Source organism: Rhinatrema bivittatum, chromosome 5 (genome assembly GCF_901001135.1).
Source record: "Rhinatrema bivittatum chromosome 5, aRhiBiv1.1, whole genome shotgun sequence".
In the NCBI taxonomy this organism is placed as follows: Eukaryota; Metazoa; Chordata; class Amphibia; order Gymnophiona; family Rhinatrematidae; genus Rhinatrema; species Rhinatrema bivittatum.
In genome coordinates this window covers 161,360,520-161,381,035 of record NC_042619.1, presented here as the reverse complement: position 1 = coordinate 161,381,035, position 20,516 = coordinate 161,360,520, and positions in this window count along the sequence as shown.

Here is a 20,516-nt window from a genome sequence, read left to right as displayed (position 1 = left end):
GGACCTCCCTACCCCCCTAACTAAATTCCCTCCCTCTTCCCATTGGCTTTCCACCCCCTAAACCCTACCTTTTTTTTTTTTTCTTTGTTTGACAACTTACTACAGTTCCTGAGCTGAAGTGAGTTGAATGTGCCGGCAGCCGACTGGTGCACAAGTCTTCAGGACAGCCATCAATGGTGCTGTCCCGGCCTGTCCCCTGCCCCATCCCTCCCCATCCCTCCCCACCCAGAACACACCCCCCCCTTCCAGGAATCCCGGCACTTGTGCACATACCGGCCTTTATGTGCGTGGCTGTGCCTCTTTGAAAATTCACTCAGCATGCACAAGGCCTGGCCACGCATGGAAAGGCTGGGATTTACTCACGTAGGGATTTGAAAATCTACCATTTTATTGGGAAGAGGGAGGGGAGGGCAAGGGAGCTGCCAGGAAAAATGAAATGAGGGAAACACAATTTTGCCTTTTGAAATGGTAATGATATACTGTTGTTGCATATTGGCTATATATATGCCTTGTTTGTTTACAATTTCCTCAATAAAAATTTAATTATTTAAAAAACCACTATTTTGGTGCTATTTTTAATTTCTGTAGATACTATGAGGAATTTGTAGTAAAATTGTTTTTCAATAAAATTAACTTTTGTACATAACTGGTAGATTAATTTATTCATGTGTAATATGCTGAAGAAATATAGCGCAGATGGCACTTCATTAAATTATTTTCATTAAATTCAATATATTTCTAACCCTTCCTTAGTGTACGAGTCAGATATGGAGGGAGACATAAAGTTATTTATAAGTTCTTTGGAGCTGGTACCCTGGCTAGCTTTTTCTTCTCTTCCCATCCCAAGGTGTAGGTCCTTTGGATTAGGGATAGAAGGAGTCCTCTCTGGTCCCAGTATGGGGTGATTGGAATGTTTAGCTGATTTTCCCTCATTGAACTATGAGTGGTGCATTGCATGCCAAATAAACCACATTCAGACCACGTAGGCAGTGACTAAAATAATACTTTATTGATACAGTTTTGTTGAATGGCACAAAACGATATTGCAAATCACACCACAGACTCTGCTGTAATTTTTCCAATTACAGCTCCTTTCTTTTCTATCTGTACATTAGTCTTTATTAAACCAATGATCCATCTATACTTCTGGATTAGATTGTGCAGTGGTCCCTCTGGGCATGGACCCCTTGACTGGAATGTAAACCCCTCCTGATGGCACAAAAATCTATCTTGCCATGGAATTCAATGTCTCTGTCCCTCAGGGCTCTGGTAGATGCCAGATGGGTATCCTCCTTTTAATGCAGATCTTTTATTCATAGTTAGCAGATTAATCTTCTAGTGGGATCCCAGGTGGTAGAATCCTTGGCAGACTGCAGGATTTGACAGAGCCCTTGATGGGCAGAAGGGGGGGGGGGGGGGGCAGAAAACATTCTCCCAGATGTTGGAAAAACAAATGTTAAGAACATAAGGACATAAGAAATTGCCATGCTGGGTCAGACCAAGGGTCCATCAAGCCCAGCATCCTGTTTCCAACAGAGGCCAAACCAGACCACAAGAACCTGGCAATTATCCAAACATTATTCAAGTTGAAAGGTTATACGTTGTCAGCGTATATCTAAAGAAGATCTTGTTGACCTAGGTATAGGTTCTTGTATAGACCTCAAAAATGCCGTTCTTTATCGGTATTTATTTTATTTCTATACTTTGTCTTTTTCTTTTCTTACTTTGGTAAAATTTTAACTAAGTTAGTATAGTTAATTTTAAATAATTAGATAAGTTTATTAGAGGTAGGGTTTATAAGAAACAATTGTAATTTCTCTTTATCTTTTTCTCCTTTTTCTTTTCATTCTTTCTCCTATTATTATTTTTTATTTTATTTATTTTATTTGTTATTTTAATTTAATTTACTAATTTACTTTCTTATCTTTTTGTTTAAATTTTTTGTAAACCGTTTTGGTGAGCGTTCTCGCTTTTAAAAGACGGTATAGAAATGTTTTTAAATAAATAAAATAAATAAATAAACACTAAGAAGATCCCGTGCTACTGATGCCAGTAATTGCAGAGGCCATTATTTCCCCAACTTAGATAATCTAGGAATCCTCTGAAGCGGGTCACCACCATTGTTTTGCAGAACTTTCCTAAACACTGGGCATCTTCATTTCAGGTTTCCCCAGTCCCTAGCCTCAGAAAGTCCTAGGCCTCCAGCAGAGATCCTCTAAATAAATGTTCAAAATCCCCAAATAGTCCCAGAGCAGCCACTCGGCACCTGATGAGGAGAGTACAGCAGCGGAGCCCTTTGGCCTGTCCTGGAGGGGTCTCAGAGGGTTTCTGAGGCTCTAGATAGGCCCAAATCCAACTTAGAAAAACTACAGCCTCACTCTCTGACTTCCAAATAATACTGCTCCAAGAGCCTATGTCAGAGCTCTGCTATAAAACCTCAGGACCAAGGATATCCATTACTGCTCTGCCAGTGGGAGGGCTATCCTTGAATGGATACTCCCATAATTGTCTCTCTAATTGCATTAGGCTGTTACATGAACTATTAGTAACCCAAGAAGTGGTCTGGGTTACATATTTATCAAACATTTTGGAATCACTGGCTGTTGAATTTAAAGTTGGTTTATGGGCTATCTCCCATATGAATAAAGAAAGTTTGCTAGTCCTTTGATAATGTTTGTTAGTAGTCACTAAGGGGGCAATCTCCAAACGTCCTTGTTAGATGAAATATCTGTGGGCATGTTGCAATCACAGACCTTATTCCTAATTTTCAAAGGGCAAATACACCCACATATTTTCCTTTCTAAATTGCCCATGATAAAATGTACCAACAGACTTTACACCTGTTTTTTCTGGAGGTGAAATTTCAACAAAAAAAAAGAATGGATGTAGATTTGAAAATCTACCCTCTCTGTGTTATTTTCATCCCCTTTGGGAACGCCATCATGTATACCATGTAAACGCGCAAATACAATGGAAGACTAGGCGTGCTTTTAGCCAGACTGAGGCTGAGAATGATTTTCAGACAGATGATTTACCCAGGGAAACAGGTATTTACCTGGGTAAATGGCTTTGAGAATTGCCCTTCCCACTTCTGGCTCAGGTTCAATAGGAAGCAGACATTCTATGCATGAGGTACTGCAAATTGATAGAGCATTGCTATATTACACTATTTCTTTGTGATTTTTCTGATATAAACGCATTTCTTTCTTAATAAATTATCTATGTCCAAAGAAGAACACTTCAGTTAATTCTCATGACTCATAAAACACTTTAGGATACAATGTTTATGGATTGTGCTATCCAGAATCTTATGCATAGGCAACAAAATATTTATATGCTAATTAATTGCAAAATAGCTGTGAAATCTTCAAACTATCTTCCTTGACTTCTAGAGTTAAGGAGGTCCATCAATCTCTCCACTCCTTTTATAAATCACTTCCTAAACAGTTATATCTTTATATTTCATATTTTTTCCACACTGTGACAGCACTAATATAGTTGTTGGTTTTCCTATAGCTCGATTATGCTAAGTCAACCAGAACTGGAACATCTAAATAAGTTAAACTGCAAACTTATCATGTTAGCAATTCAGAAAATGCAGTTTGCTGAATAAATAATAATAATAATAAGGAGACAAAAAGTAAAAGAGTGCATATGTTCTGCCTATAAATCCATTTAGAGCAAAATGAAGAAAAAAGACACCTAAAAGCTGAACACATTTGAAAAGTTTCAATGCTACACAAACCTGATTGAATTAGGAGCTCTCAAAAAGTGCCAATAGTTCTACTAGTAAATTTAAGTCACAAATATGCAAAGTGATCAAAATGTCAAGTATAAAAGGATAAGAAAATAGCAATTTTAATGAAATTAAAATAAAAAAAAATAAATTCAGATCATGAAAAAAGTAATTGGGTTAATTTTCAAAGGGATCTCCTCAAGGAAAAACTCCTTAGAAAAATTTGCCCTCCCTTCCACTTTTGTGGCCAAAAGTAAATGCCCTGCTTACAAGAAGGTACATTTTAAAAGGACTGCAAGTACAAAAACAGTTGAAAATGTTTGCATCGAGTGTCACATGTATGATTTTTTACCCGTCAGTGAGAGGTTGTACGTGTGCATCCGATGCAAAGAGCTCCCGTCTCTCAGAGAATGAGTCCGATCCATGGAAGCTAGAATGGCTGACCTGGAGGAACTGAGGCAAACAGAGAGACCTTCAGGGACATAATAGCCAAGTCTCAACTTCAGACAGGCAGCCCTGGTGCTGCCTTGGAGGAAGAAGGTCTCATGATAGGAGAGCATCAACCTGCTCTCCATATGGTGCATTGTCCTTTCACACCAAGGATATGTCTGCCAGGGCTACTGCCCAGGAAGGAAGGGTTAGGTCGGCCGTCATAGTTGGTGATTTGATTATTAGGAATGTAGACAGTCAGGTGGCTGGTGGGCATGAGGATCACCTGGTAACATGCCTACATGGTGCGAAGGTGGTGGACCTCGCATGTCACATAGATAGGATTTTAGAGAGTGCTGGGGTGGAGTCCGGAGTCATGGTACACATGGGCACCCAAGACACAGGAAAATGTGGGAGGAAGGTTCTGGAAGTCAAATTTAGGCTCTTAGGTAGAAAGCTGAAATCTAGAACCTCCAGGGTAGCATTCTCTGAAATGCTCCCTGTTCCATGCGCAGGTCCCCAGAGGCAGGCAGAGCTCCAGAGTCTCAATGTGTGGATGAGATGATGGTGCAAGGAAGAGGAATTCAGTTTTGGAAGGACCTGGGGAACATTTTGGGGAAGGGGGAGTATTTTCCAAAGAGATGGGCTCCACCTTAACCAAGGTGGAACCAGACTGCTGGTGCTAACCTTTAAAGAGGAGATAGAGCAGCTTTTAAACTAGAACAAAAGAAAAGGGTGACATTCGCTCAGCAGTGCATGGTTCGGAGGGAGGTATCTTCAAAGGATACTAATGATGCATTAGAATTAGGGCATCCTGACAGTGAGGTTCCAATAATAAGAAAAGTAATCCAAGTTCCTGTAACTGAAAACTCACCTGAGCTAAAATAAATTCCAATTTATCCCTATCAATTAAAATGCAGAATGAAAATACAAACAAAAACACATTTTTAAATGTTTGTATGCTATGCCAGAAGTCTAAGAAGTAAGATGGGAGAATTAGAAAGTATAGCAGTGAATGATGACATAGACTTAATTGGCATCTCAGAGATATGTTGGAAGGATGATAACCAATGGGACAGTGCTATACCGGGGTACAAATTAGTTATATCACAATTACAGAGAGGAGTATCTGGGAGGTGGGTGGCACTTTATGTCTGGGATGGCATAGAGTCCAGCAGGATAAAGATCCTGCATGAGACTAAATGCACAACTGAATCTTTATGGGTAGAAATCCCTTGTGTGTTGGGGAAGAGCATAGTGATAGGAGTATACTACTGTCCACCTGGCCAAGATGGTGAGACAGTGAAATGCTAAAAGAACTTAGAGAAACTAAGCAAACTGGTAGTGCAGTAATAATGGGACATTTCAATTACCCCAATATTGACTGAGTAAATGTAACATCGGGACATGCTAGAGAGATAAAGTTCCTGGATGGAATAAATGATAGTTTTATGTAGCACTTGGTTCAGGAACCAATGGGAGAGGGATCAATTTTAGATCTAATTCTCAGTGGAGCACAGGATTTGGTGAGAGAGGTAACAGTGGTGGGGCCACTTGGCAATAGTGATCATAATATGATCAAATTTGAATTAATGATTGGAAGGGGGACAGTAAGCAAATCTATGGCTCTAGTGCTAAACTTTCAAAAGGGAAACTGATAAAATGAAAAAAAAAAAGTAAATAAATAAAAGGAGCAGCTTCAAAGATTAAAAAGTGTGCAAGAGGTGTGCGCATTGTTAAAAAAATACCATCCTAGAAGTATAGTCCAGATGTATTCCACACATTAAGAAAGGTGGAAGTAAGGCAACATGATTACCAGCTTGGTTAAAAGGTGAGGTGAAAGAAGCTATTTTAGCCAAAGATCTTCATTCAAAAATTGGAAGAATGATCCAACAGTAGAAAATAGGATAAAGCATTAGTGTTAGCAAGTTAAATGTAAGTCATTGATAAGACAGACTAAGAGAGAATTTGATAAGAAGTTGGCCATAGATGCAAAAACTTTTAAATATATCCAAAGCAGAAAGCCTGTGAGCGAGTCAGTTGGACCGTTAGGTGATTGAGGGGTTAAAGGGGCACTTAGAGAAGATAATACCATCATGGAAAGATTAAACAATGTCTTTGCTTCAGTGTTTACTGAAGAGGATATTAGGGTTATACCTGTTCCAGAGAAGGTTTCCATGGGTAATGATTCAGATGGACTGAACCAAAACATGGTAAACCTAGAAGATGTGGTAGGCCTTATTGACAACCTGAAGAGTAATAAATCACCTGGACTGGATGGTATATACCCTAGGGTTCTGAAGCAAATAAAAAATGAAATTTAAGATCTATTAGTAAAAATGTTTACCTATCATTAAAATCGTCCATTGTACCTGAAGACTGGGAGGTTGCTAATGTAACCCCAATATTTGAAAAGGGCTCCAGGGGTGATCTGGGAAACTACAGACTGCTTAACCTGACTTCAGTGCCTGGAAAAAATAGTGGAAAGTGTTCTAAATATCAAAATTACAGAACCTATAGAAAGGCATGGTTTAATGGAACAAAGTTAGCATGGCTTTATCAAAGCAAGTCTTGTCTCACAAATCTACTTTACTTTTGAGAAGGGGTTATTAATCTTGTAGCTAAAGGTGAACTGGAAGATGTAGTGTATTTGGATTTTAAGAAGGGATTTGACAAAGTTCCTCATGAGAGGCTTCTAGGAAAAGTAAAAAGTCATGGGATAGGTGGCGATGTCCTTTCATGGATTACAAACTGGTTAAAAGACACAAAACAGAGAGTAGGATTAAATGGATAATTTTCTCAGTGGAGGGATGTGGGCAGTGGAGTGCCTCAGGGATCTGTACTGTGACCCCTGCTTTTCAATATATTTATAAATGATCTGGAAAGGAATACGATGAGTGAGGTAATCATATTTGCAGTCTAACTTCAGTTAGTCAGCCTGAATGACTCACTGCTCTCTTGATTAACAAATGTTGGTCCCTATTCAAACCCAATCACACTACCTCAACACCTTTCCAAGGTGAGTAACTGAGCTGAAGTATTCAACTTTTTTTACTTAGGTATACACTGCTCCTAGCTTATTTCTAGCTTCTGGCTACTTTTTGGGGGGTTTTTTGGTTTTTTTTTTGTGGGGTTTTTTTTCAATACAAACACTCAGTTCTTTAAAAGTCTGGAGAACACTCAGTTCTGCAGACTTTTAAAAATAAACACACTACCTACTGCTACCTTATTGATAGACTATTTAAAAGTACAAACAGTCTAACTTGTTTATTCACTGCCTTTCTGACTATTAAAGGCACAAACACACAAACACATGGCGTCAATGCCCATCGATGGAAACCACCTGGGCATCGATATCCATTGATGGAAACCACCTGGCATCGATGGCCATCGATGGAATGGAACCTGGCATTGATGTACATCAATGGAATGGGACCTGGCATCGAGGTCCATCGATGGAATAGACTTGGCATCGATGTCCATCGATGGAATCGACTTGGCATCGATGGCCATTGATGGAAAGGACCTGGACATTGATGGAAAGGACCTGGGCACCGATGGCATCCATAAAATAAAGGATGACATCGATGAAATGACCCTGGCATTGATGGAAGTGCCCCAGGTGATGGTGGCATCGACCCGAGTTTGGATGGCAGCGACGAGACAAAGGTGTGCATCGATGGCATCCATCCGGGCATCCATCCGGGCAATGATGGCACCGATGGAACCCAAGGAAAAATCAGTGTCATGGATGAAAAACATGGACAGCATAGAAATGATGCAGGGAGGATGACATCAGGGTACCGCGGGGGGAGGAGTACCGATAGCATCTAAGAATCCAGGGTGGTCTGAAGGGGGCATCAACTGCATGAGTGTAATGAGGAAATCGAAGGATCTGAATATATAGGGGCCCTGGCGGCAACGGAAACCGTGGAAGTCCCTGTCCCACTAGCGCTGATAACCCAACAGAGTGTCACAGAGGGACACTCGCAGGATATGTGAAGCTAACTGAAAAAATAGGGAGAGGGAAGGCCGCAGTCGGTTGGCAGGCCAGAAAGGTGACAGAAACCGACCGAAAAAACAGGGTATAGTACTCACCGAGCAACGAATAAACATACACGAAGGGAGAACCGTGCAGGGAAAAGTGTTTGTGAAGTAAAAGTTTAAGTCTTTCCATGTGGAAAAAATGTTAAAATTTTTCACAGAGCTCCTATCCGCTATGCTAACTGCAGAGCGGAAAAAAGAAGACTGAGGGAGACACCTGTGGCTCACAGGGATAATTGCAGGCTGAGCATGCTCAGTGCACTCAGTGTGCCAGTGTCAGTCAAAGCTTTGTAGAAACTTTGACAGAAAAGTTTTCCGTACAGGGCTCCATCCTGTGATTTCACCCATATGTGAGGACTACTATCCTACTTGTCCTGTGAGAATTGCACCGATAGCCTTTGACCTACTATGTCACAGGGGCTACCGGTGCCATTGGTCAGCCCCTGTCACATGGTAGGAGCAATGGATGGCATTTTGATGTGAGGCAGGCCCAACAGCCGGATGGCACGGGGGGAGAAATCGCTCGCGGGACCCCGCTGGACCCCCAGGGATGTTAGTAAGTCTTTGGGGGGGGGGGGGGGATCGGGATGTATTATACTACATTTTAATGCTTGGGGTGGGTTTTTCCCATGTCATTTTTTGGGCCCGTTTCGTTTTTCCCCGCTTTTATTTTTTGTTTGTTTTTCCAAAAAACTAACCGAGGAAAAACAAACTTTACCCCGAAGCATCCGACTCAAAAAATGACACGGTAGAAAAAAACGAAGCTCATCTCTAGTTATAAGCAGTCTTCCATTTGTCTCCTTCGCGAATGCGTACCAAGTTGTAAGCTCCTTTTAGGTCTAGTTTGAGAATATCTTGGCTCCTTGGAGCCTGTCAAACAGTTCAGAAATTAAGGGCAGGTGATACCGGTCCTTGATGGTAATCTCATTCAGACTCCTGTAGTCGATGCAGAGGCATAAGGTGCCATCTTTCTTTCCTACAAAAAAGAAGCCTGCACCAGCAGGGGATTTGGAGGGTCTGATGAATCCCTTCTGAAGGTTCTCTTTTATGTAGGCGGACATGGCTTTAGTCTCAGTTACAGAAAGAAGGTAAACTCTTCCTTTGGGAGGTTCAAAATTGGGTTCCAGGTTTATAGCGCAGTCAAAAACCCTCTGCGGTGGACGTATATCTGCTGCTTGTTTTGAGAAACATCCTGGAAGGTAGTGTACTGTGGAGGTAGAACAGGTAATGATGGTGTAGTTTGCATGCAAATGAGCCGTGAAACTTCCACGTGGCACCGACTGTGACAGTCAGGCACCCACCGGGACAATTCCAACGTAGCCCAATTAAATTGTGGCATATGATCTTGTAGCCAAGGCAGTCCAAGTACCACCGGGTGCATGGCCTTTTCCAATGCGAGAAATGAGATGGACTCAGAGTGTAGAGCTCCTGTGCGCAGGCCGATGGCCTGGGTACATAATGAAACTTCTCCAGGAAGTGGCTCCCCAAGGATGGAAGACAATAGCAAAGGCTTATCTATTGGTGTGGTTGGAATCCGTAGGTGTTCTACCAAGTGTTTCAAGAGGGCGAGAGTCTGAAATTCGAGACTTCCGCAGAGCAAAGAGACTAGTAAGGATAATGAAGGAGTAGGTGAGGCCTAGGAGACGTCCTTCTGCAGATCCTAGGCCTGTCAGTTTCCCGGACAGATGGGACAGGTTTGGACAGCATGGCCTGATTGACCACAGTACATGCATAACCCCATGTGCTTATGAAAACGTCTCTCCTTGGAAGTTAAATGGCTTCGACCTAGTTGCATAGGCTCTTCCTCCTCTAAGGTATCAGATGGTATGCTTGAAGCAAAAGACACAGGTTTAGGATGGTTAGCCCGTGCAGAGGTCTTTCGTGGACTCTTAGCCTCCTGAGTTCGGTCTCGAATTGTTGCGTTCGTGCCTGTTCTCACCCTTGCTCCACCCTCTCTACCTTGGTGGCGACTCCCTTCGGGTATGACGAACAGATGCTGCTGTGGCTTCTCCTCACCGCTTCTCCCCGGAATCCCGGGCTGGCCTGACGCTGCGGATCCGCCATGTTCCTGACGACATAAGGGCGCGCGCGCATGCTCCAGAGTTTGTTCCGGCAAGGGTGCGAACCTCGGGGGCGTCCCCCCGTAGTGACGTCATCCGCTTACAACTTAAAAGGTCTTTGCTTGCAACTACGAATCAAGTTAGCAAGGGGGAATCTTTCTCTCTTCTGCTCTGCCTCCACAAATTTACCTAGGGGTACCCGCTCCTCGGGGGCCCTGCTCTCTCTTCTTGATTTCAGATTGTTAAGGCAGGAACCGGTACTCGCTCCACGAGGGCCTATGTTCCTAATCCCTGAAGACTCCCTTCTGTCTAAGACGTTATCGCAGGTACGGAGATCGTGAGTTACTATTACAGATTGCAGACAGGAACCGGTACTTGCTCCATGAGGGCCCATGTTCCTAAAACCCTTCAAAACTGTCTTCTATCTCAGAAGCTACCACAATCCTATATCTGGTACATTACTATTGCAGATTGCAGATAGGGACTGGTACTCGCTCCACGAGGGCCCATGTTCCTAAAACCCTTCACAGACTCTCTTCTATCTCAGAAACTATCGCATACCTATTTCTTGTGAGATACTATTGCAGATTACAGATAGGAACTGGTACTCACTCCACGAGGGCCTTTGTTCCTAAAACCCTCCAAAGACTTTCTTCTATTCCAGAAGCCATCTCTTATTCCAGACTGCATATAGAAACCAGTACTCGTCTACGGCCCCTGTTCCTGAATATACTGAAGACTCTATGTTGCATAGAAGTCATTACAGATATCTACAATTGTGAGTGTATCATCTACTACTGGTTATGTATCCAGCATACCCTGTCTACTCACTACCTATAGTCTCTCTACAGCTCAGCAACCCAGAGATCGCAATTCCAGTATCTGAGGGACTTTAGCCCTGCCGGGCACATCAACTCACTACTGCCAGCTCTGTTGGTTCTACTTCCTGTCTAATAAAGAACTATCTGTGTTTGTCTCCATACTCCAGCCTAGCCGGTGGTCCCTCTCAGGATATCCTCCTGGGGGCGCTGTCATCTTCCATCGTCCCAGAGATTCACCAATTTCCATTAAGTGTTTATTCCTACACTACTAGAGGGGTATTATACAGACTGCCAGTCTGTGGGAGCCAACCCACAACAGATCATTAACTCTGCCTACGGAGTATTACTAATTGCTAGCTCCTCCCCTTTGCGGAACAGCATTGTACAGATTGCTAATCCTCTCCTCTGTGGGAGCAGATCCATAACAGATTGCTAACTCTGCCTCCTTAAGGCAGGGTAATCCACAACACTCCATGAAGATAGCACGTAAACATCCAGTGTCTCAATGTAGTTCAGATGCTAAAGTCTTGAATTTGATCACATAGTCTGTGAGCGGCTTATTACCTTGCTGGAGATTAAGCAAGGTAATCTTGCTTAATCAAGTCTGTCTTTGATGACCTGGCTCACCAGACCATCACTTGGTCTGGCTCACCAGACCAGTGATGGTCTGGTGAGCCAGGTCATCAAAGACAGACTTGAAAAGTTTTAGAAATCCTGGTACGTTATTCAGGATAGGGTCCTCACGTTCCCATAATGGTGAAGCTCAAGCCAAGGATCCTTCTAGAAAAGATAGGATGTAAGTGGTCTGGGATGCTTCTGTGGGAAAGAGGGTAGGCTGTAAAGAAAAATGCATGCTACATTGATTAACAAACCCTCTACACATCTTAGCTTCACCCGTAAAGTGGGTAGATGTGGATAAAGGTACAGTGGTTTTGATGGTCACCACTGGAGACAGCGATTCTTTCACTGGAGTTGCTGAAGTATTCAGTTGAGCGTGCAACTGATTGAAGGCAGTAGCTAGGCTTTCCAGAGACTTCTGTTGCTCAGTGATCCACTGGGCTAGACCAGGAATGGCCTGCAAGGACGTGAGCTGAGCCGAGTCCATAGAGTTAGCAATCTGTTGGGTTTGAGGCATAGTGTGGACTCTTAGTCACAATGGTGATGACTCCTCCCACGGGGAGGGACCCCGTGGGGAACCACAGTGGTAGGCTAGACTCAGAGAGCAGACACTGTAGATGGAAAGCTTTATTGTACTGCTGTGGATAGATGGTAAAGATACAGGAGGATATGGCACTGAAGTCCAGAAAGGTTCCAATACGGTCAGACAACCTCAGATTACTAGGTCTCACCCAGATGTAGAAGGTTGGTAGTGTTCCGCAGAGCGGGATAAACCGAACCTGGTGGATAGAATTGGAGAGCTGGATCATAGAGGTACTCACTGAAGAGTGGTGCAAGAATCCCCCGGTGGATGGTGATGGTGGGACCCGAGGTCCATGGTGCAGGATGCTCTGAGCTGGATAGGCCCTCGAGGAGCAAGTACCTGGAAGTGCAGATGATCCTGAAAAGAGAAGAAAGACCCCCGAGGAGCAGCTGTCTAGTTAGTGGTAGAAACCACAAAGGGTAGTTGGAAGCAAGAGGCCCCTGAGGAGCGGGTGCCCAGAGCTTCTTCAGGAGCGAGATACCCCGGAGGGTAGCGAGGAGTATGAGCGTGCAGCTTAGAAGTGGTCAGAGTAGCTAAACCGAAGTCTTTGGTAACTCATTCGTTCTGAGCAGAGTGGAGGCTTAAATACCCGGAGGTATGAATATCATGCTGTGGGGACACCCCTGAGGTTCCTGCCATGACGCGTAGATAAGCATAGGCTGCATGTGCGCACATGCCCTAGTAGGCCACGGGAAGGTGCATGGTGGACGGGGATGCCCATGCTGAGTTGGAGACACCGAGGGTTTCGGCACTCGGCACCGGAGGCAGCCATCTTACCCATGGAGGTGGAGAAATGCAAAAAAGAGGTGAGGCAGAGCAGTCGCAGCCATCTGCGACTGACAGATGCAACAAAAAACTATTGATGGGGTATCTGTAACTATCAAGGATTCTGTGTTGCCAAACAAAAACTGCATTGTCATCCTCTTTTAGAACATGCCTCTGCTTGACCCTCGATTTATCTTGTTTCAAATACATATATAGCAGGAGAATATATGTTTCCAGGAGATAAGAAAGGAAAGGAGAGACAAAGACTACATCCCCCATCATGCCTTTCCCTGGATCCATGAAGACAAGTCCAAACTTGTTACAGACTTGTATTTCCCACAGCATGGCTAGACAGCTACGGCATATCTTAAAGACTGTTCTCTATAATTATTTGTTTAAAAAAAACAAAACCCTCTTAAAAAAGCTGAGAGGAGGCAAAAAAACCCAAAAAAAAAACCAACAGAGGAAGTAGATGATGTGAAACTTTTACTACATTTACTTAAGAATTTCAAACAGATTGTGATAAAAAAAAAAAAAAAAAATGCTCCCATTTGAACTCTGTAAACCTATGTGACCCAGTATTGAGGTAAGAAAAAATGAATTCAAATTGGCTGTCTTTTTTTTTTCCATTTTCATAAAATGATAAAAAAGTTTTATGCTGTTATTTGCATTTACGTGCGGCAATGCATTGGGGCCTTCCCAGTTCCCTCCCAGTCCTCTCCAATTAAGGAACGGACTGGGAGGAAACTTCCCAACCCCCTAGCCTGACTTCCCTCCCCCTCCCCCTATCCCTACCCTAAATCCCCCCCCAAAACCTTAACTTACCTTTTGTGCCTGCTTCTGAGCTGTGCCGGGTGCCTCAAGCCTTGCCCCACCCCATCCCATCCCACCCCCTGGACCGCCCCACCCCCTGGACCACCCCCTTCACTCACCTGGAGATTTACATGCATCCCAGGGGTTTACTGGCATGGCCGGGCCTTTGAAAATTGGCCCGGCATGCGTAAGGCCCATCTATGCATGAAAATGATTTAAAATCCGGCCCTTAGTTTTCAATCATGCACAGGTTTTAAAATGGCTTATGGGTTTCAGAATAATAGTTTTCTAACACAGACTGGGTCATTTCAAGTCTAAAATATTGTTTTTCCCTTTAAAAAAAAATAAAGGTTTATATTATGACTTATGATGGGAAGTAGAGGGATGGATGGCTGAGTGTCTACTCCGGGAGTACTCCCCTTACCCCCCTCACTTGGTCAAACACAGATCCCTGCTTGCAAATTTGTCATCAATGAAGAGAGGAATTCTTGTGATCCTACACTTGTGCACTGCCAAAGAAAAACATCTTAACTGACCTTTTTACACTAAGGTAATAAAAGCATTCATTTTGCTCCACCTGTGATTAATGGTGAGAATGTGAAGTATTGATGCAGGAATGGCTGTAGGATTTATAATAAATGGCTTGTACATATTCTGAAGTATACCATCTGTAGAAAAAAAAAGGGGATTTTTAGAAATAAAACAAAGAATGTATGGATTACACCAGAATTTGAATATTCTGTACAGTGTCACAGAACTATGGGGGTGTAGTTTGTGATATTCAGGCCGATTCAGTAAAGTCCACGGGAGAGTGGATGAATGCTCGCTCTCCCGGCGCGGGCACAGGCCACTCGCCTGTGCGCGTGATTCTGTATTTAAATTAGGTGGTGCGGTAGAAACAGGCAAAAGGAGGCGCTAGGGACACTAGCGCATACCTAGCGCCTCCTTTTCACCCAGAGCGGCGGCTGTCAGCGGGTTTGACAATTTTTCTGGCGTCGGTTCTCGAGCCCGCTGACAGCCACGTGCTCGGAAACCGGACGCCGGCAAAATTGAGCGTCCGGTTTTCGGCCCGACAGCCACCGGCCCATTTTAAATTTTTTTTCTTTTTTACTTTTTTTACTCTTCGGGACAGTTGTGTCTGGGAGAGAGAGGAAAACAATCCACCCCCCCCCCCCCTTCACAAAGGGCAGGTGGCAGGCACTGCAACAGATTTGGGGCACATTGCCTAGCTTACTTTGCTCTTTCTGGCAGACCTGTGCCTTTAAGAAATCCGATCGGGGGCTTGAGAGGGAGGAGGGAGCAGGGCTCTGGCTTTCACTTTCATCATGGTGCTTTGCTGGGAGTTGGGGTGGAGCAATGCCCATGTAAACTCTCCCCGTGGCGGCTGAGACCCATGAGTGGGCTGACAGCACTGCCTTCCTTCTCCCCCCTGCAGTTGCGGGATATTTTCTTGGCTTCTCCTTATCTGCGGGACTCAGGGCGGGGGAGGAGGGCAAGTTTTTCTCTGTTCAGCTGTTTACACTTTGGCTGCTGTAGGCTGCAGCTGCTATGATCTCTTCACAGCCGCTTTCTACTGCATTTGCTCTGCTCCGGCCATCCCAACTCCCTCCCCCCCTTGCCCGGCGGTGGATGGACTGGCTCGGTGACTCTTCTACCCTTTCCTCCTCCTGTGGGTAACTGTCCGGCAGTCCCTACTCCCTCCCCCCTTCCTCAGTGGGGGAAGAATGGGCTGAGCCATTTCTCGGAGTGGCAACTCGTCTGCCCTTTCCTCCTCCCCTCTGTGACACCCAGCATGTAGTGCAGAGCTCAATGGTCCGCACATGTGCTGTAGAGCTTCTCTCTACTGCGCATTTGCGGGCCATGGGTCAGAGCCCATTTATATTGTAGATAGCGTATGTTGCTTGTACATCCAACAGATGGCGCTGTTTTTCCAAAAAAGCATGTTTTTTCCTGTCACAGGTGTGACATCTATATAATATAGGTATATAAAAACATACGCGTATTCGAATGCAACGTTGTGTCAAAATTTCAAAGCAATCGGTGAAGAACTTTCGATTTAAGATTTTGAACAAACAAACATTTACATTTTTATTTATATAGAAGATTATGAATGTAAAAATTGTAATCCACCCTGTACATAATGAATGGAAGAAGCTGAATATAACATATCATAAATAAATAAATAAATATAATCAGCCTGAAAGGTAAGCTGATGTTGATTCTACCTCATCCCCTTCTGTTAGTTGTTGCTCTCAGCACAAAACAAGCTCTTGCAACATAACCTGAACAAATTCAAATTTGAACTGTAAGAGCTCTGGATTAAAATACATGTTATAATATTATCTTTATTTTCCTTTAATGCTGCTTTTTCCTCTATAGGAATGGTTGTCTTTCTAGTTATAGTTGAGACCATTATATAACTATTAGCATTTGATAAAAATGTTCTAGGACAGTGATGGCGAACTCCAGTCCTCGAGTGCCACAAACAGGCCAGGTTTTCAGGACATCTACAATGAATATGCATGAGAAAGATTGCATGTACTGCCTCCATTGTATATAAATAAATCTATCTCATACATATTCATTGTGGATATCCGAAAACCTGGCCTGTTTGTGGCACTCGAGGACTGGAGTTCGCCATCACTGTCCTAGAACATTTTTTTCAAATGCTAAGGATATCATTTGGCAGCAGATAAAGCTTTTGGTGACTCCCCTTACACTAATTCCATATTTTCTATTTCAGAGAGAAGGGGAAAAGCTGTGAAAGATTTGCAAATTCCTTTATTAAATGGATCACTCCCAATCCTCCATTTTATTTTTGGATTTTCTCTGAGATGAATTTATTGTGAAATTAATGCAGAAATCTCATGTTTATAACAGAATCAGATTCCTGAATCATCTTCTAAATTTGAATTGCTTTCCCCTTTATCTAGTAATGCACAACTACCCCCACCTCCCAACCCCATATTCATCCTCTGTGTTCATATATGATGGATCATTGGATTGTGAAAGAATTGTACCACCAGATTCTGGAGTTATTTAAAATCTTTTGTGGAGATGGCCTGAAGTAGTGGGTGATTTTTGTGCTTTTAAACTTTTAGATTCTAGTCAATCCCCAGGATTTCGTAATGTACAGAATACATGATGAAGAAATTTGAAAAACTCCGGTGTAACTTCTCTGGTGCTAAGAAAGCTTTTATTACTTTCTACTTCCATGGTATGCTATTTTTTGGCATTAAAATCAGAGGTCCAAGATTTCTCAGTGACTGCTGCTGTGCAGTGCTCTGAATGGCTCAAGCTGTTTTCATTATAGCTGCTGTTCCAAATATAATGGCGGTCTCAAATTCCTACATTGCTACTGCATATGGCTGTAAATGTTTTATTTGTGTTGTGACTCCAGACCATTTTTTTTTGTCTGCTTTGATTTTAAGTAGTTCTCTTCTCTGTACCAATTTCATAACAGAGTAAGCTGAGCAGTGTGTGTCATTTGCAGCCATGCATCATCTGTATCCACATGTGACACAACAGCGGCTTTGCTCCAACATTAGGCTTTCTTAAATTTATAACAAAAGACTGTTAAAACAGTCCCTTTCTTAGGAAAAGGAAGACAGAATTTGCCCTTGTAATATATTTTGATTCCTCCCTTCTGAATAACTACTTCCCTCAAAAACTCATTTTTATTTTTTTTTTTGCTTAGAAAGAAACAATAGGAGGGAGGGTTTGAAGGCACATCATCAATTTCTCAGGGGATCCTCTATCATAAATCTCCTTTTAGGCTCTTCCAACACCCCTTGCTGGGCTGGGAGCAATTAATTAAAGGCTCACTACTCTGAAATATCTGGCCCACAGACAGCTGAGAAAGTACAGTATTAACTGCAAGTATTAATTTATTTTAATTAATCCTTAAAAAACAGGTTAATTGAAAAATAAAAATCTGCTGCACCACCAGTACTCTTCCATCTGCTGGAGGCATATAATACTAGTATTAACTGTCATTGCACCACACATACATAGTGATGATGTCATAGAAAATGTTATGTGGTCTTCCTCTATCTGCTGGAAGAGGAACTTTACCCAGTTGTTCTGGACTGGGTTAGCAGGATAAGAAAGAATTCCTAGATATTACCAAAAATAATTATTTTTTGATGGTAAGACCAGGGAGCCTGGTGACAGTCAGTCCAAACCTGGTTCCTGAGAGTCATTGCAACAAAAGAACACAGGGGTCTGAAAGGGATACGGCATTATCAAATAGAAGTCTAAAAACATTTACTGAACAGGAAAGCTGTCTTGTCACCAACAGGTTCTGAAAACTACTAGGAAAGAAACCCTGGTGAATTGTCCTAAATCCACCCCAAAATCTTTTTGCCTTATTTGGTATATAGACTACCTTGATTAACTTCATATTGTTTATCTCAAGGCCCCACCCTACACCAAATACAAAAAAAGTAAACTGTTAGGGAGAATAAAAATAAGAAGTCACCCCAATTTATTAATAAAGTTTTCTGACAGTAAACAAAACAAATTATATAGTAGCAGACAAGATTTATCATCATACTTTTTATAACATTTTCAGTGATATCAGTCTGACTCAAACCTGTCAATGACCAATAAATTCACTGGAGTATAATCTCGGTGACCCCCAGTCTAAATCAACCTATCTCTGAAACCATAAGGTAGTTGTTGGTAGCCTGTCACCCTTAACTCCTTATGACTGCTCTGTAAATGTATGAACATCTCTGTTTTAATAGGAAAACAACTTTTACAAATTCCACTCTTCATGGAAATTTCTCACCCACAAGCTAGAACTGGGAATTTCCAGATGCCGACTCTCTTCCCAGATATCCTCAAGTTCTCTCATGCGGGTCTCTCTCTACTTCAAATGATGATATGTTCTGGATTCTGCAGCAGTTGTACGTACATTATTGATAGTTTTGTCATTAGTACAATAAATCTGTATTACAGCTGAATGCTATTGCACTGGTTTTACAGTAACTTGTTACTGCAGTTAAGTGAATTGGTTAGTAAGTAAAAAAGTTCTTCAGTAACTGTCTTAGGGGGTCATTTATCAAAGTGCTATATGGCATTTTTTGCATGCGTTGAGGCATTTTCACATGCAAAAAATGCCTTTAATGCATGCGAAAATGCCATAACACGATGCAAATTAGAAAAAGGGAAGGATTTTGTGACCAAGTGGGCTGCCTTCATAATTTGTAAAGTGTTAACTACACCTTTTTCATTTGTGTAATAGGGCTTTATTGTGCTATTTTTAAGCTGCTGGAAATCTAGCCTAGCTATCAGGGCCCTTCTACAAAAAGAGAGAGAGAGAGAGAGAGAGAGAGAGAGAGAGAGAGAGAGAGAGAGAGAGAGAGAGAGAGAGAGAGAGACTTGCCATAATACCCTCATACTAGGTAGGTATTTATACCTCTATATGAGGCCTACCTAGTCACTTGAGGTGAGGTTTAGATATTAGTGTAGGGGTTAGGGGCTATCTTGACATTCAAAGTGACACATACGAATAGAACAGTGCTCTCTTGTGAAGATTTGATGACCTTCGGAGTGAGGAAACTCACCCAAAGATGAGATTTGTGCAACGTTCTCTCAACCTAAAAGATGGACTCAAGTTAGGTTGAGAGAGCATTGCACAAATCTCAACTTTGGGTGAGTTTCCTCACTCCAAAGGTCATAAAATCTTCACAAGAGAACACTGTTCTGTTCATATATATATATTCTTTATTAGTTTTTCAGCATTATTATCCAATTAATAACATTGAATATTATTGAAGAAGGCAGGTATACATCATTTCTAATTTTCATAAAACTCTAAACAAATAATAAATAACATATCAAAACCTGCTTCCTAAGTACTAAACAGAGAGGAGCTGGCCAAGCAAATTACATATAACTTAATTATTTTTTTAACCATAACACAGAAAAAAAAAAAAAAGTAATCAGAGAAATTTTTAATCTATTACCAGTATTTGATATTTATCTGATGTTTAAGTGCTAACTTCCACATTTCGGTTTCTCCGCTCTTCCAGAAATCTTTCTAATTGAGAAGGGTCAAAAAAAACATACTTCACTCCATCCACCCTCATAACACATTTGCATGGAAATCGTATCATAATTTGGATTCCAAAAGTTCTTGCTATATTAGCTAATGTTATAAATCTCTTTCTTCTATCTTGAGTTTCTTTAGCCACGTCTGGATAAACCCAAATTTTTTGCCCCAAATATAGAGAGTTTCTTTTTAACATAAATGTTTTCAAAACTCTGTCCCTGTCTAAGGACATAGCAAATTTAACTATAAGAGTACCTCTCTGTTCTACTTGGGAAACAAAAGATGTTTCTATTAATTCCGTGACATTCAAAGATATATCCTGTATCTCTTGTTCTATTTTTTTTATATTTATGAAATATGCGTTTACAATCAATGGAAAATTTTCTGGCTGCCATGCTAGTATTTCACGAAAATAATCTTTAAGTTGTTCCTTAGCTGAAACCAACTTACATTGGGGAAAATTTACAAACCTCAAATTTGAGTATCTAACAGAATTTTCTAATAATTCTACCTTTCTTGTAAGTGCCATTTCTCCTTTTATTATTGTAGATTGTACATTTTTAATCGAAGAAACATCTTCCTGAACCTT